This window comes from Spermophilus citellus (genome assembly GCF_964194105.1).
Source record: "Spermophilus citellus genome assembly, chromosome: 12".
NCBI lineage: Eukaryota > Metazoa > Chordata > Mammalia > Rodentia > Sciuridae > Spermophilus > Spermophilus citellus.
In genome coordinates, this window is record NC_138198.1 from 93,241,496 (window position 1) to 93,258,259 (window position 16,764).

Consider the following 16,764-nt stretch of genomic DNA (forward strand, 5'->3'; position numbering starts at 1 on the left):
TGGGGCTAATATTTTGAGATTCTTTTAAGTCAGAGTGAGTAGCCCTAACTCCACAGTAGTGGTGTTACTATTAACTGAAAAGTACTTGTGAGGGTATGTAATCTGCTAAGAGTGGAAAACTTTAGGGCCCTAGATGTGGAAAACACGATGCATCCCCAAATGGACATCTTTCAGAAATAATAATAATAATAAAAAGCTAACTTAAAACAATCCTTTCTGCCCTAAAAAATGACCAGCACCAATGCTTAAGTGAAAATTGTTTACATCAAACACATTAGGGTTTACTAGATGTTGCATTTGGTGATAAAATAAATAAAAACTTTTCATCACTGTGATGAAAAGTAACTAGTTGCTGCATTATGGCATACAAGTTAGGGAAACAGCATAGAATAAGACTACTAGTTTCACATTAGATGTGGCTGCTGCTATAATCAAGTTGACTTCAGTGAATAAAGTCCACTTGCATAAGTCTAAGGATGTGTGGAATACTTTAGCAGCTGCTTAAGAGGAGTGGTGAATGTAACCGTGGTGTTGTTTTTAGATTGTTGTGCGTTTTCACAGATGTGGCTTTTGGAGGTTAGTTTATTTTCCAGAAATAAATTCCTATCTCATAAAACTGCCAAGACACACATTATTGTCAGCTGGATCTGTTTGAGCAACCTTTATGTCTAGGACCTCAGGAAACACTGGTTGAGATTGATTCAAATTTATAAGACAAACAAATCTTAGCAACAAATATCTACTAATGGTAAATGTAACATAGAATGGTTGTAGCACTAAGGAGTTATAGTCATAATGTACAAGAATCTTTTCCTAGTGATGAATTAAGAGGAAAATGTGGCAGAGCTCATATTCAAAAGTAGTGGTTTGGGGAGGAGCATTATTTTCCTTAGCAGTACCTGGAATTTTGTTCTGGCTCTTCCAGATGTTGAACTGAAAATTGAATGACTTGTTCTAAGTTTTAGTTAGAGATGACATTAGTGGATTGCAAGGCAACATCCTAGCTGCCAAAATGATTCAGGGTAGGATTAGGAGAAGATGAAGGTGTCCACACATCAAGGTCAACTTGAAGGTTGGACCACACCAAGCAAGTGAAGAAGACACCATTCTTTTGCCCTCAGGAAGCTTATAATTCTACTTAGGAGATGCAGTTAAGAAGAGACACGATCAGTGAGACAACCTGATGTAAAGGAAGTCAAACTGTGTTGCATAAAATATAATAAAATAGAAAAAATATATATAGACAGATTGAGATGCAGGAAGGCTATCAAGAGGTATGCAATAACATTTCCTTTTTTGGATCAACAACTACATAAAAAAATGGCTGTCACCATTAATTAATGCTGCATCCCACCCCCTATCTCTGCAGTGAAAAACTAGACAGAACTTGAGTCCTACTTGGATGCTCCTGAATTCTGAGTTCTTTGCACATACCAGTGTTTGGGTTATGACTTCTGACTAGATAGGGTGCCTTGGTTACAGCAAACTGACAGAATGGACTGGTCCATCTTATGTCTAGAGATGGTGGTGGTTAGAATCCACTCCACAGTGGAGAGTAGATACATAAGGACTCTAAATTAGCTCCTCCCCCAACCCCCGCCATGTATCTTATAAGGCTGAAGGATCAATTTTCACTGTTAAAGAAATCTGTGATTATATGATCTTTGTCCAAATTCCTCGCTCATCAACTCATAGAGATGAAATTTGGAACCCATTCTTTATTAGTGATTCACCTGGAGAGTTTTTGAAAGCACAGATGGCTAGGTTATACTCTGAGTTCCTGATTTAGAACTGAGGGATGAAAAACAAGTGCATGCATTTCTAACAAATTATCAAATGATGCTGACACTACTGATCCAGGGACCAGATTTTGAGAGCAGTTAATATGACAGTAAAGCTCATAGTGAATCACAGTGACTTTATTAAAAGTCAGCCACTGAAACATAGTATCTAAGGCAGTCTTAAGGAAGAATAGGTACTGTAGTGTATACAAAGAAGTGTGTCTTAGTCTGTTCAAGCTGCTATAACAAAACACCATAAACTGATAAACTAATAAACAACAGAAATTTATTTCTACATTCTGGAGGTTGAGTTGTCTAAGATCAAGGCTGATTTGGCATCTGGTGGGCCTTCTTTGTTTATGGCTCACAGATAGTACATTCTTGCTGGGTGAAAAGGACCAAAAATATCATTTGGGCCTCTTCTTAAGGGCATTACCCCATTTATGAAGGCTTTAACCTCATGACCTGAACATCTCTGGAAGGCTCACCTCCATCACCTTGGAGGTTAGGATTTCAACATGTAAGACCATAGCAGAGTGTGTATTTTTGTATCCCTTGAAACTCATCCTTGTACTTTGCCTTGAAATTTTGTGGTAGACTGATGTTCATGGATTGATCAAGCTCTGTGGTGTTTGTTTGATTTTGCTATTAGAGTAGACTCTTCCTCTTGGTGGATACCTTTTAAATTTTTTGCTCAAAATACCCCAAAATAGCTAGTTCAGTTCACTTCATCTGATTGACTTTCCCCTAAGATCAGCTCTAACTAATCCATTCTGAATGGGATTTTTTTTTTCCACTTATGTTGTAAGTAGGATCACTAGATTTGTTTGCTTTCCTAGATGACAAACTCTATGAAGAAATGTACTAGGTCATTAATAGACCAAACATATTTGGGTCTTTCCACAGTGTCAGAATTTACTGAATAACAATACATTCACAGGCTACATCCTTACACCAGTGGCAGTTCACTGAATACTCATGGGTCACCAGGCAGACATCCATCCACTCACTGGGTAAACACAAGTTCTTTTATTCCAATCTTAATTTTATATATATATATATATATATATATATATATATATATATATATCACTCAAGTCACACATCACACTTCACACAATTTACACACACACATACAAAAAATATCACAAAGGCTAAGAAAGGGTTAAGGCAGCCACAGGGATTCAGAAGGCTGAACTGAGAGCCACAGGAAAGAGCTGATAGGAAGGCAAAGAACCCCTACAGGTGGTCAGATAAGATTAAGCAGATTAGATTAAGAACCATCCAAAGAACCTGTTCAGGAAGCAGAGCTATCAAAGCACAGGAACTTATTCTATGCCAAGGTCCCAATGGACAATGGACAACTGTTTCACAGTGTTAGCTTGGAGTGTCAGCTTGAGATGTCAGCTTGGAGTGGGACTTGCATGGTCATCACTGGCAGGAAAAATGGCACGCTACTAATGCCTGAGGACAGAAATTCAGAGCTTGATCGCTGTGGCAGTTTTCCTGGGCAGGGCTAATGACAAGTGACCAGGTGATGGGATCAGAATCCACTGGTTTCAGGCTCAGAGCTTTTATTAGTCATGAGTGAGGCAGTTGCATCATTTGATGGTCTGGTGTGTTTGATAAGCCCGTGGACCTGGTTTTTCCAATATGAGTTTGATATGCTCATGTTTCATGTGTTCCTGATGAATTCCATCAGTTCACAGGTGGTCATTCTTACTAGCACCACTAATTGATATATCAGTTTATGCCTTACAGTTGTGCCAAGCAGATGATGTTTGTTTACTTGTACAAACAAGGTACAGAGTCATTCCACCTCAGTCCTTAAAACCAAAGTGGAGTAGCTTATGGCAAACTATGGCTTTATAAAGTAGAATAGCTAGCACAGGTTTAGGAATAGTCTGAAAACTCCTTTACACATCCTGGAGTAACTCTGAGCAGAGCACAGCCTGATCTCCACAGCACCCTTAATCACTCTTGTGACTATCAGTTGACTAATCCTCATGGTTTCTTGTGTCAGGAAATCCATGTTCTTGTGCTCCTCCAGTTTTAACTCTCTACTTCTCTCCTTGAAAACTACTTTTATGATGCAAAAGGATGTTAGTTCCTTGGGCAAATATTTTAAAAACACCTGCACATACATACAACAAAACCATTCTTGAAGCATCTTACTTGCTATTTCATAGTCACAACTATTTTTGTGAAATAATCCTCATATCTAAGGGTATTGTAAACTGCCCTGCTTAATAGAACATCACCTCATTCTCTATTAGTTATGTTTTAAGAGGATGGTACTGTTAGTTTTCCAGTTTTCCTAGACAGGTGTTCTTAAACACTGTACATTGCTTGATGTATTCTGCTTCCAGAGATAGGTTTCTTATTATTAACAAGTGCTACCCTACAACCACTTACCAAAGGAGAAGATTTTAGCCTTTTTTCTTCTAATCAAGTTTTAGTGATTTTTTTTTCTCTTTTTATTCTAGAAAGTTCAAACCCTATCCTCTACTCTTGGCTTAGGATCATGATGTGCTTTTGGAACATTAACTTTAAAAGAGAGTATAAATATCAGCCAGCTCCATCTTTTCATCATAGAGAAGCTGAAGTGGATGGACCAAGGTCACACACTAAGTCTCTCAAATAATGATGAAGGGACAAGACCCTTTAGCCTTTCAGCCAACAATTGCATCAGAAGTTTTAACAATATAATGGATCTTACTCATCTACATGATTGTCCAAGACCTTTAAACCAAGTAGCTGCTATTGTTTAATAGATTGTCAAATTTTCTCACACTGAAGCTGCCCTAAGTTTTTATAATAATCTTAAAAGTCTTCAACTTTCAAAACTTTAATTTTTTTTTATTTTGAGATAATTGTAGATTCACATGCAGTTTTAAGATGTTATGCACAGGTCCCATGAAATTTTCACCCAGCTCACCTGATGGTAACACCTTGCAAAATTGTAGCAAAACATCACAACCAGGGAATTGGCACAAATATGATCCACAAACCGTATTTGGACTTTGCAAGTTTTACAGCAGTGTGTGTGTGTGTGTGTGTGTGTGTGTGTGTGTGTTTTCCCTATGCAATTTTATCATGAGTTGATTGGTAAACACCAACACGGTCAAGAGAGATCAGTTCCATCACTGTAGGATCCCTGTTGCTGCCCTGTTATAGCTATGCCCACTTCTCTACCCTCCCTCTGAGCCTCCATCCCTAAGCTCTGACCTCTAATGTGTTTGACCACTGCTATTCCCTACATCACGAAGATTTTCTCTTATTTTTTTCATACTTTCATTATTTTACACTTACATCCATGTTCTATTTTGCGTTAATGTTTGTATAAGGTTTAACGTTTCGGTTGAGATTCATTGTTTTGTATGTTCAATTTCTCCAGCATAATATGTGTTTAATTTCAACCTGTCAATTTTTTTTTCTTTCACTCAGCAAACATTTTTTTTTTTTTTTTTTTTTTTGTGAGAGGCTGTTATGTATGAGACACTGTTAGGCAGTAAAGACAAGAAAACTAGTAGAACACAGTCCTTTAAAAGAGTTCTAGTGTAACTGGGGAATCACAGAGAAATACTTTCAAATTTGTAGGTTAAATTATAAGAATGCACAGAGGACAAGACATTGAAAGATACAAGAGAAGATGCCAGTGGGTAGGTGTAAGCTGTCATGAAAGCTTAAATGAGAGAGAATTCAAACAGGAACATAAAGACAAAAAGGAAGGAAGAGATCTGAGAAATATTTGTGAGGAAAATTGACCAGAGTCTTACAAATGATTTAGAGAGAAGGAACAATTGAAAGTAGATGGGGTGATTATATATAAAAAGATAGCAAAGAGGAGCAGGTTTGGATGGAGGGTATAAAATTTGTTTCAAACTCCTTTTATTTGAGAAAACTGACAAATATCTAGAAACTGCCCTTGTAATAGTTTTTCTCATATAAAGCCAAATTTGGGGGGAGAATTTTGTGGTGGACAGGTTTTGAAGATTGTCAGCAATCATTCAGAGCTAAGGAAAGATGTTATAAATTTAGGTTATATTGCTTTAAGTCCAAAACAGAATCACACAATTTTAGACACAAATGTTATAGTTAATGTAAAGGTTTTGGTGCACTTTAAGCCTGAATCTGAAATGTAGTGGTTGTGTTTACAGACTGTGTTCTGAGCCTCAAATTTCTTATTCGTGAAATAGGTGTATTCATAACCCTGGAGTTTACAAAATTCCAGTGAAGACCAAACAAGATGACAAGCCCAAAATGCTTGGCCTATCATGAGAATATTGCCTTTCTTTTTTTCCCTTGAAAGATACTTTTGAGATCATTTGTATAATATTTTTCAAACTAGTTTTTAAGAAGAGAAAACCCTTTTTCCCCCAAATGATGTCTGTGCTAGTCAGTTTTCCATCACTCTCACGAAACAGCCAAGCTAATCAGCTTATAAAGAAAAAAGGTTTGAGTGGGGGATGTAGGTTAGTGATAGAGAGCTTGCCTAGCATGTACAAGGAAGGACCTGGGTTCAATCCCTAGCACTGCCAAACAATAAATAAATAATAAAATAAAGGGAAAAGCCTGATTTTTGACCCTCAATTTTGGAGATTACAGTCCATGATTTTTGGTCCCACTTCTTTGGGCCTGTGGGGAGGTAGCACATTGTGACTAGAGTGTGTGGCAGAGCAAAATCACTCACTTCACAGCCAGGAAACAAGAAAGGAAGAGGAAGAAACTAGGGTTCCACAATAGTCTTTTAGAGCATGCTCCCAGTAACCCAAAGACCTTCCACCAAGCCTTGTTTCCTAAAGGCTCCCAAAAGGGCCATCATGGGACCAAGACTTTAAAACATGGACCTTCGAGAGACACTTACCTGAAACATAGCAAAGTCTTAATGTGGATCTGGATGGAAATAGTTAAAAGCAGAGTTATCTTCAGATTATCCAAACTTTATGTTGAAGCAGTAATATGGAAACTTGGGACTTTTTAAAATAAATTTTTAACTTGTTTTAATTAGTTATGCATGACAGTAGAATGCATTTATACACTTCGATATATTATACGTAAATGGGGGATAATTTCCCATTCTTCTGATTGTTCATGTTGTAGAATCACATCAGTCATGCAATCATATATGTACATAAGGTAATAATGTCTGTTTCATGCTAATTCACAATACATGGGGGCACTAGGGAAGAGTAGAGTTCCTTTAGATTAGGTAGGTAGAGGAGAAGGAAGGGAGGGGAGGGGATATGAGGATAGGAAGGATAGTAGAATGTAACTTAGGGCTTTTTGATAATCACTGCTAAAGTAAGATTCCAAATGTAAAGATGAGAAAGCTGTGATCTAAAGGGGTAAAGAAAATGTCCTCATGTCACAAGATTTGCTGGAAGCAGGCTGTGGTTAAAGTCCCTAAATTGTCTGTTCCGTATCTCATACTTTTTTTTTTTTTTTTGAAATGCCATGACTCAAATAATAACAGTGACTTGCATGGGTGACTGTGGTTACAGTGTCAGAAGAAACTGGAGTCCAAATATTCTTCAAGATATGGTAGTATCCTGTAACTCATGGCTTCTAAAACTATCCTGAAAAACAAGCCTATTTTTGATAGTCATATTCTGATATATTTAAGAAATGAACCAGGCGTCATGGTGCATGCCTATAATCCCAGCAGCTTGGGAGGCTGAGGCAGGAGGATTTCGAGTTCAAAGCCAGCCTCAGCAAAAGCAAGGTGCTAAGCAACTCAGTGGGACCCTGTCTCTAAATAAAATACAAAATAGGGCTGGGGATGTGGCTCAGTGGTCAAGCGACCCTGTGTTCAATCCCCACTAGAAAAGAAAAAAAAAGGAGAAAGGGGCCTTGTGTGCCTGCTTTATATAAAAGATGACCATGATCTTTGTGCTGCTATCTCACAGTCAGTGTTGGTGAACGTTTCATGTCTTGGCTTAGAAGAATGTGTCCTTGGACCACTGTTCAGTTCCCCAGGGGACACTTTGAAATGATGTATTCTGCAACTCTACTCTTGAAGACTTTGAGTTAGTCCACCTGAAGTGGATCTTTTCTGGCTCCGTTTTTAAATCTTTATCAGGTGTGTCTAGAATATCTCAGAATCATTGCTCTGGGATGTTGCACAGGACTCTGGAATTTGGTACTGTGGTTCCCTTGCCATTTCCTTTCTAGATAAACTATTGCTTTTAAACATGTGATAGCATCACCTAGATTTTCCATCTTACTCAAAACTAGAAAACGATTTGGTAGATGCCTGAAACAGTCCCTGTCCTAACCACTAACCTATTCCATTCATCAAATCTTTCACTGTGGCAACATCTCAGAGCAAAAGATGGTGTTGGTGCGATATTAACTACAATAACCACAACAGCATAAAAACCATCATTTATTTGAGTATCCAACATGTGACAGATGTGTTCCTGGTGTTTTGACTGTATTTTCTGACGACAGAAGTCTAAATTGTAAAGGCTTCTTTACAACTGCTTACTCAATATTTCAAATGCAAGGCTTGATTCCTCCCTTCCCTGATATGTGCCCCCCCCATCTTTCTTCATCTTGGTATGCTCCCAACAGTCAACCAGTTGCTCACACCCAAACCTAGGTGTTATTCTTGTCTTCCCTTCCCCCCAACACCTTATAACCAGTCTATCAGTAAATTTTGTCAGCTGTGTCCTCAAAATCCAGTCTCACCATTCCTCACCTGCTCCACCAAGACGTATTCAATCCCAGTCAATATTATCAATTGTCTACATTACTTTGGTAGCTGGATGACTGGCTTCCTGCCACTCATTTTTTATTCCCCCTCAGAATGGAGGATTGAACCCCAGAAGTGTGTAAACACTGAGCCACATCTCTAGCCCTTTAAAAATATTTTATTTATAGACAGGGTCTTGCTAAGTTGCTTAGGGCTTCACTAAGTTCTGAGGCTGGCTTTGAACTCATGATCCTCCTGTCTCAGCCTCCTCAGCAGGCGGGATTACAGGCGTGCAGCACCTCGCTGGGCTCTGCCTCTACTTTTGTTTCTCGTGGTTAGTCCTTCAGAAATGAAGCAAGAGCAATTATATTAAAGAGCATATCAGAGATAATGTCACTCATCATCCAAAATCCTTTGCTTCCTTTCACACTTCGATTAAAACTCAGAGACTTCACAAGCGGTATCCACAAGTACCTGGTTTTGTTCTCTCGAGTTGCCTCATATCACTCTGTTCCTTGCCTTCCCTCCTTCCTCACTGCTGTTCTCTGAGCAAGCCAAACGTTGCCCACCTCAGGACCCTTGTACTTCGTTTCTGCTACCTGCATCACTCTTCCTCCAGAGCTTTCCATGGCTCACTCTTTGCCATCACACGGATCTCTGTTCACATCTCATCCTAGGTAAGACCTAGGGTCCCTGTCCATTCTATCTAAAATGGCACCTCTGTCACTTTGCCATCTTACTCCTTTGCTTTTCCTCATAAGTCTTTATTACTCCCTGACATCATGGCATAAATGGATTTGGCTGTTTTCTCTCTCACCCCACTCCCTAGAAAGGAAGCTCCATGAGGGCAGGGGTTTTATCTGTGTCTGTTCACCTGTTTATCCCTAGCACTGGCACATAGTCAGTTGCTCATTCAGTATATGTTGAATACACGAATATGTAAGTATAGTAGTTGTCACCTTTCTGGATTTTCCTGTGGCAGTGCCTTCCATTCTCACCCCTTGGACTTACATGAAATTTGTGTATATTTAGATGACATGTCTTGAACTCTGTCATTCGGTGCATTCATGATATCGTTTGCTTTTTGTTTTTTGCACTTTAATATTTAGAAAGAACAGAGCTATTCCTAGAACAGTTGGTCCTTTTTACCTCACTATTACCCCTCTATTCTCAAGTCTCCAAGCTTTGCATTCTGCCTCTTTTTCTCTGGTGCTTTTGGATTTAGTTTGAAGAGGGCATGCTACGTGGGGTCGTCAGTATACTGGCTGCCTATCCCAGATATTTCTAGAACCATAGGAGAGAGAGAAATGGACTTTTATGCAGGACAATAAAATGCTCACACTGGGACCTTCAGGCTAATATTCTTGCTTCTCCTACTAATAATAGATACATGGATCATTTTCCTCTCCCTTTCAGCCATGATCTCCTCCTCCACTCTGAGCCATTTCCTACAGGAAGTTCTACATGTGTTCTATGTTCCTTAATGCCTGAAATACTAGCACTGCCTGCCCTCTTCTTACGCACACTAAGGAGCATTTGTTTTATGACCCATGAGAGCCAGCAAGCAAGTGTGGTCAAGTGCAAACAGACCCATATGCAGGGTGGTGGAAGGGCTTCTTGCGGAAAGCTAGCTCTCACCACAGTGTACCCACTCACAGACCCTTGGAAAGCTGGCAGCTCTGCGGAAGTGAAATGGGCCAGCTTGCCTAGTGGGCACCTTGCCATCAGAGCAGATGGGCCCAGCAGGGGCAGGCAGCAGAGCACGCATGTTCGTTCTGGACACGTGTATATTTATCATTTGTGTCTTTCATTTACAGGAGACAAATTCTTGAATAGAAAGCCTGGGCTTATAAACTGAGAGTCAGAAAAGAGGAGCATCAGCCCTTAATTAAAACATTCAAGCAAAGTATTCAAGAGAAGCATTGGTCTCATGGAAGAAAGCTTGTGAAGTGACTTGTTGCAAAACCCTCTTCAATCCCAAATCACTCCCCACTGAAGGGGCTGCTGTGTCCCTCTTTCCCTTGCAGACTCACAAGGCAGCTCTAGAGATGAAGGAAAATCACTGTAGACAATGAATTTTTTTAATTAACATATTCATTATTTGAAAATACTATTCTTTTTCTAAAACTTTTTCTTTTTTAAGAGAACAAGAACAGAATTTCTTTTCTTGCTAACTTCAGAAGGTGACACTGTGGAGAGAGGACTCAGCTTGTAGACTAGCAAAAAAAAAAAAATCCTTGTACGTTAAAACTCTGCTTTAATATTACCTGAGCTGGACACAGTGGCACAGGCCTATAATCCCAGCATCTTGGGAGGCTGAGGGAGGAAGATCATGAGTTCAAAGCCAGCCTCATCAACTTAGCAAGGCCCTAAGCAACTTAGTAACACTCAGTTTCAAAATGAAAAATTAACAAAAGGACTGGAGATCTGGCTCAGTGTTTAAGCACCCCTGGGTTCAATCCCTGCTTACAATAACAACAACAAAATATGTGTGTTTGTGTATGTATGTGAGTACTTAAATCTGTACAGTGTTCCATTTGTCCAAGTTGAGAACTTGAAAAAGGAATAATTATAACTAAAAGATATGTAAGTGACCTATGTAATGTATCAGCATTGTATCCATCTAAATTTGAAAAGAAAACTTCTTACAGGCCGTACATCAACTTCATAGATACATTGTAATATTTCCTCACATTGTGTAGCCCCTTTCACTTCTCACTGGGTTTCCACCTGTTACCTCCTTGGAACTTCACCATCACCTTGGGAATAGAAAAGACACAGACCTGAGTCTCACTTTGCAACTGAGGAGACTAAGGACCATGCAGGTAAAATGACCCAGCTCATACTTTAGGATCATTTGTCATTTATCAGGTTAACTTCAGTTTGCAGACTATAGTGAGAAATTATCTAGTGATGGCTTTGAAACAACCATGGTCTTTTAAAATCTATTGGTTTTATCAATTAAATCTGGCAATGATATCTAAGGAGACCTCTTAGTGTTTTGGATATCTTAGAAAGAGACTGTAAAATCAGCTTTTGAGGTTGCTGATTGACTTCTACTTGTGTTTTGACACTTGTTGGATCCTCCAGGGCTTTTAGAGAGTCACTGCACTGCCTCGCATGTGTTAATTTTTTGAATAATCATGAGGGTGGTTGTTGCTGATCTTTGATTTACTATATTCTCCATCAGTTCCTCTTAGAGATATTAAAACAATATCACTGCTCTAAAGAACTGTATGTTTAGCCATATGGTGTTTTGTTTGTTTATTTGGGTTTTTACCAACACAAATGGTGACCTTCATGCAAAATAGCAGCACTAAGTAGAACGCTATCGTAAATCATTATGCTCTGGGGACCCTCTGTATGAAAATATCCTTGAAAGAACAATACATTTTCATTTATTACTACTTTACCTACCTATGTATGTATTTTTTTCCAACTGGAAATATTATGTTCTTATTTTGGCACACTGCAAACAACATGTGATAATCATTTTTTCCATTTACCCTGAAAGTGTACAGACTTCTGCTTTCAGACATGAGACTGGTAATGCAATTTCCCATTCTTGAGAACCCATCAAAAATCTTTTGATAGTGAGCTCATTTAAGGAAACCCAGGAAGCCACTCTCCTCCTGAAGCTTGGTACAGTATCATCTGTCTCCTATTAGAAATAGCCTGTTTGAAGAGATAACAGTAAGTTAAATTACAAACTGTTTTCCAAGGAATTGATATCTGTTACTGGATTTGGACCCAGTGCAGTCATTTTGTCTGGTGGCTGGTGCTCTGGTATGCAACGATAGTGTGTCTTTTCTGTTGTCAGTGGGTTGCAGAAAAATCATAGTTTTTTAAAACTTTGCAGAGACACAGAGAATTTTTATTTTAAAGAAGGTTTATACAGTTCTCAGAATCTAAAAGAAACATATTTCAGGAAGCTGCAACAGTGTGGTCATCTGTGTCTGAAAGAGGACTAAATTTAATCGTGTGTGCAGAGCCTGGTACCCAAGGACAAGTGAGTTTGGGGCATAGTAGAACTGTCCATAAAAGATGAGCTGCAGTATGGGTTGGGTGAAAATTCAATTTCTAAAACCCACAAACTACTTAACTCATAAAAAATATAGGACCATTAAATTAAAAACATGCCCAAAGTGGCAAATTTTTGAAAAGAATTAGATTCGGTGTCAGCTCTATAGTACACTTGGAAGCAACCCTCCTTATGGGTGCTGAGATGGAATTCTTTGCTGCTGGACCCTGCAGAGTCTGTCTGACTTCCAGAAGAAGAAGAAGAAGCAGGAACTGAATCATTAACGACTTCACTCTTCAGGGCGTCAGGGTGTCCAGTGGTTCAGGCTGATCTGTAGCATTTGTTTCTTGGTCTCTCTAGACGGTGGGAAAATACAAGCTGTAGTTTTCTGTTCCCATTCCTTTTTCTGCACTCTTCCATCTTTCAAGACACTTCTTGCTTTTGATTTTTTCCCCCAGTTTTCATTCTGTCTTTTGTCCTCTCTTGCTTTCTCAATTCCTCCTGTCTGATTGCCAGAGTTCATCAGTATCTATTTTACACTATCCCAAATAGGATTCGTCCTCATTTGGAGGATTGTTGAAATCTTTGGTTCCTAGGTTTTGAAACAGCATAGCGAAGACACAGGTTCTCCTTTGTTCCTCACATCTTTTGCTAAAGGAGAGCACAGGCTGCAGTCATACTGTTTCAGCATAGGCAGGTCCACTGTTCCAATAAAGCCATTCCTCTGACTCTGAGTGGGAGAAGTAGAAATGAATCATCCTTGACACAGGCTTATTTATCTAGAAAGAGCCAATAGGTTTTACAGGAATCCAAAGGGAATGTAATCTATAATAATGTCTATGGAATTCTATTGGACATAATGAAAACAAAAAAGGAAATAGATTGACTGGCCAAGGTGCCTTCCAAGGATTTTACATTTTCCATCTGTCTATTTTCTCATGTATATATGTACCCTCCCCGTAAATAAGTTAGTGTCTTTTCCTCATCACACTCTGAAGCTGGACTCATGTCCTCTGTTGCCTGACCCAGGCCTCTTTCTTGAAGGTTACTCAAGGTCAATGTCATTGTAAGGGTAGACATGTCCTTGAACTCAGCACTCCCCTCTGGAACACTGAGCCATGCTCTGTAGCTGAATGTTTGCTGCTAGCAGACAGAAATGTTTGGTGACTCATGACCAAAAAAAAAAAAAAAAAAAAAAGAAAGAAAGAAAAGAAAAGAAAGGTTCATTGTTTACTAGAGTTTTTAAACATAAGCAAAATTTTATAACACTATATTTTACATAAAAGAAGTGGGAGATTTAAAAAGAAATGCTGTGATTTGATAACTTTTGTCTTCTTCCTGTCCTTACACTCTTTAGGATAAGATTAATTGATTAAAAATTTGCATCTCTGAAAATGGGGTTAATAATGGTAGCTTTATCAAGAGCTGTAATGAGCAGACCAAGACTGAATGTGAGATACTGAGAACAGTGCCTGGCATACCTTATGCTAAGTATGAATGGCTACTATTAAAATTAATCAACAACAGAAAACTGTGGTATCCCTATATTTACATCACAAAAACACTAATTCTAATCATAAGAATATGATTAGAACTATATTTTTTATAGTTTTATACTAAGTTTAATAGTTTTGAGTCAATCCTATTGCAAACAATATATGAGTCTCTCTCCAGAATCAAACTTTGATCCTTCTACTTAATTAAGAATAGAGAATTTTTAATCTCTGACCATCTTTGAAATTCAAAAGTTGTTGTTTGAATTTGATGTTATCTCACTGAGAGAAGTCATTTCTATGGAGACTGTTTTCTTTTGTGGATCTATCATTTCACAAGTGTATTTGGTTTTCATCTGTGAGAGGCAAAGGGAAGAATTTTCAGTCCTGGGACTATTTATTAGTTCTGCTAAGAAGGAAAAGACAGTGAAATCTCAGGCAGATACTTGTGAAAGTCTCCGCTTGTTTTTCATGTTGTTTTTCTCAGGCTTGCTATATTTTGAGCATTTGGCTATCATTCTTTTTTCTCTCACTCTCTTCTCTTTACACTGTCCTTTCTGTAATGTCTTAAATGTCCTTCACCTTATGTGCAAAAACACAGATATATGCATGCATAGAATGGCATAGGGGGCCATTTGGACCTAGTAAGATCTTTCTGATAAAGTAGTACAGCAATAAGCCAGATAAGATAGGGACACAAGAGTTCATTTACTCAGACCCTTTTATTCTCAAGTTCCACCTCCCACAAACCCAGACAGAATTGTCAGCTCATCAAGAAATGGACTTGTTATCTTCCTTTAGTTCCATACAAAGGAGTATTTTTAGTGGCTCACCAGATGCTGCCAAAAGCTAATAAAGAATGGCATTTTAATAGTAGACATTCTAGATATAGGCAGGAGCCTCAGCAAAACAAGACAATGTTTCATTTTGTTTTTATTCAAGGACTTGTGCTTCTTAGAAAGAAGGTGAAATCATTTAAGCAGCAGAATAAATCAAGTTCCAAAGTCTGTTGAGATATCAGTGAAGATACATTGTTACTTGCTTAACTTCTCCAGGTTTATTACTAGTATATTTGATCTACCATTTTTTAAAATTTATTTTTATTTTATAGAACTAATATGAGCGCCTGGACAAGCAATTCCATAGAGTCAAGTATCTAGTCCAAGGTCAGAGAAAATCATTGGTAAGACCGAGGGTGAAAAAACACCCAATTTTCAGTTATTAAACTGCTACTTACACCACTAAGCCATGATAAGTGAGTCCAAATACTGCAGTTTAAACAGAATTTTAAACTTTACTTGAACCTATATCAAGTTCAACAAAGTCACCTATTTGCGGAAATTCTCTGTGAATTCCTTCTTACTGTGAAGTTATTTAAATCTCTATTTTCCACTGAAAAGGGTTTTTATGCTCAGACTTTACCGTAAGATTATAGCATGAGTGTTTTCTTTTCTTGGAGTAGTACACAGGAATATTAATATACCTGCCACTGTGGTTGATTTATAATTTCATTCTATTTTTTATTTCCTATTTTAATGAGTTAGAATCTTCATGCTTCTGTCTAAAAAACCCATCTGTTCCTAATACATGGTTGCTATGAAAACATGCCCTTGAAACTTGAATTTTCTGTACGATTATTCTGCATTGTGCAAGACCTTGAAATTAGACAATTGACTGAACTCGGAGAACTTCTGCCAAAAATATTAGAATTGAGTGCCAAAGCTACTTGAACTGAAGGAGAGCATTAAGTTCATAACTTGGAGTTTGTTCAACTAAATAAATAAACATATACATTTAAAATAGTGTTTAAAAAATTCAGCATTGCCACTCTGGCAGGTAGCATCTTCTCCAAGCAGATAGTCCAGGTCTTTCAAATCAGATCATGCCAAAGGGTGTGGCCACTGCAGAGAATATATGGCAATTGTAGTTAAAAACAAAAGCCATGGAGATAGTGTCCTATTAGTCACCTTTGATAACATAAATGTATTCATATATTTGTTCTGACCCGAGTAATACTAAGTAAATGAGGATTTGCACTTTGAATAACTGTAAATGTAGAACATTTCAGGTTGAAATGTTTTCTAAAAGAAGAGCACTACCCAGAACCGAGGCCCAGGTGCCATGTTTCATAAGGAGATTAGTGGCCTGGGGTGTAGGGTCCGCTAAATTGTCTAGTAAAATAATGTCTTTCCTTGACCAAACCTCTAATTGTATAAGTGCTTTGATTTTGGACAGGAGCCTATGTTTTCTATGAAAAGTTAGATTATGGAGAAAGAATATAACTGAAAGTTGAAAGTGTTTTCATGGTTGATGCCCGTGGCATTAATTACACACCCAAGTCCCAATCCCAGCCCTCTGCTCTGTAGTTTGTAAATGCTGGACATTGACCCTGCTAGTCTGCCTTCTAAGTATGGATAGCAGTTTGACCCAGGGTTAGTCCCTGAGATGTAGTTGGATGTCCACTGACCTTGCTGGTGTTCCCATTCCCTTCATCCTCCTTTGATCAACAATAGAACTAATGGAGCTGCAGCAGCCATCATGACAACATGAGGAAAATACCTCAAAGATCTGAGTGACACCAAATATAACATATTAGACAACTAAACCCACACTGGTAACTGCCTACTTCTAGAATTCTCATGATTTTTAGTATTCTATTATATTTATATAGACTTGATATGCCCTCTGTTCTTTATCCTGTGAAATATTATTGTATAACTTCTTTATCATCAGAAGGACTGTCCATTCATTGTAGTGTAACAGATGATTCAA

General features: G+C 38.3%; 1 protein-coding gene across 3 annotated transcripts in view; it reads left to right on the forward strand.

The window, feature by feature from the left end:
- The window catches only part of DTNA (dystrobrevin alpha), a 372,603-nt gene that overhangs the window by 20,307 nt on the left and 335,532 nt on the right, over nt 1–16,764 (forward strand). Inside the window, exon 1 of one of the 3 annotated variants that reach the window (XM_081262936.1) lies at nt 15,153–15,175. The exons of the other annotated variants lie outside the window; for them this stretch is intronic. The gene's annotated coding sequence lies outside the window, so the exon portion shown is untranslated. Of the gene's footprint in view, nt 1–15,152; nt 15,176–16,764 lie in introns of those variants that run through there. 3 annotated transcript variants of the gene reach the window in all.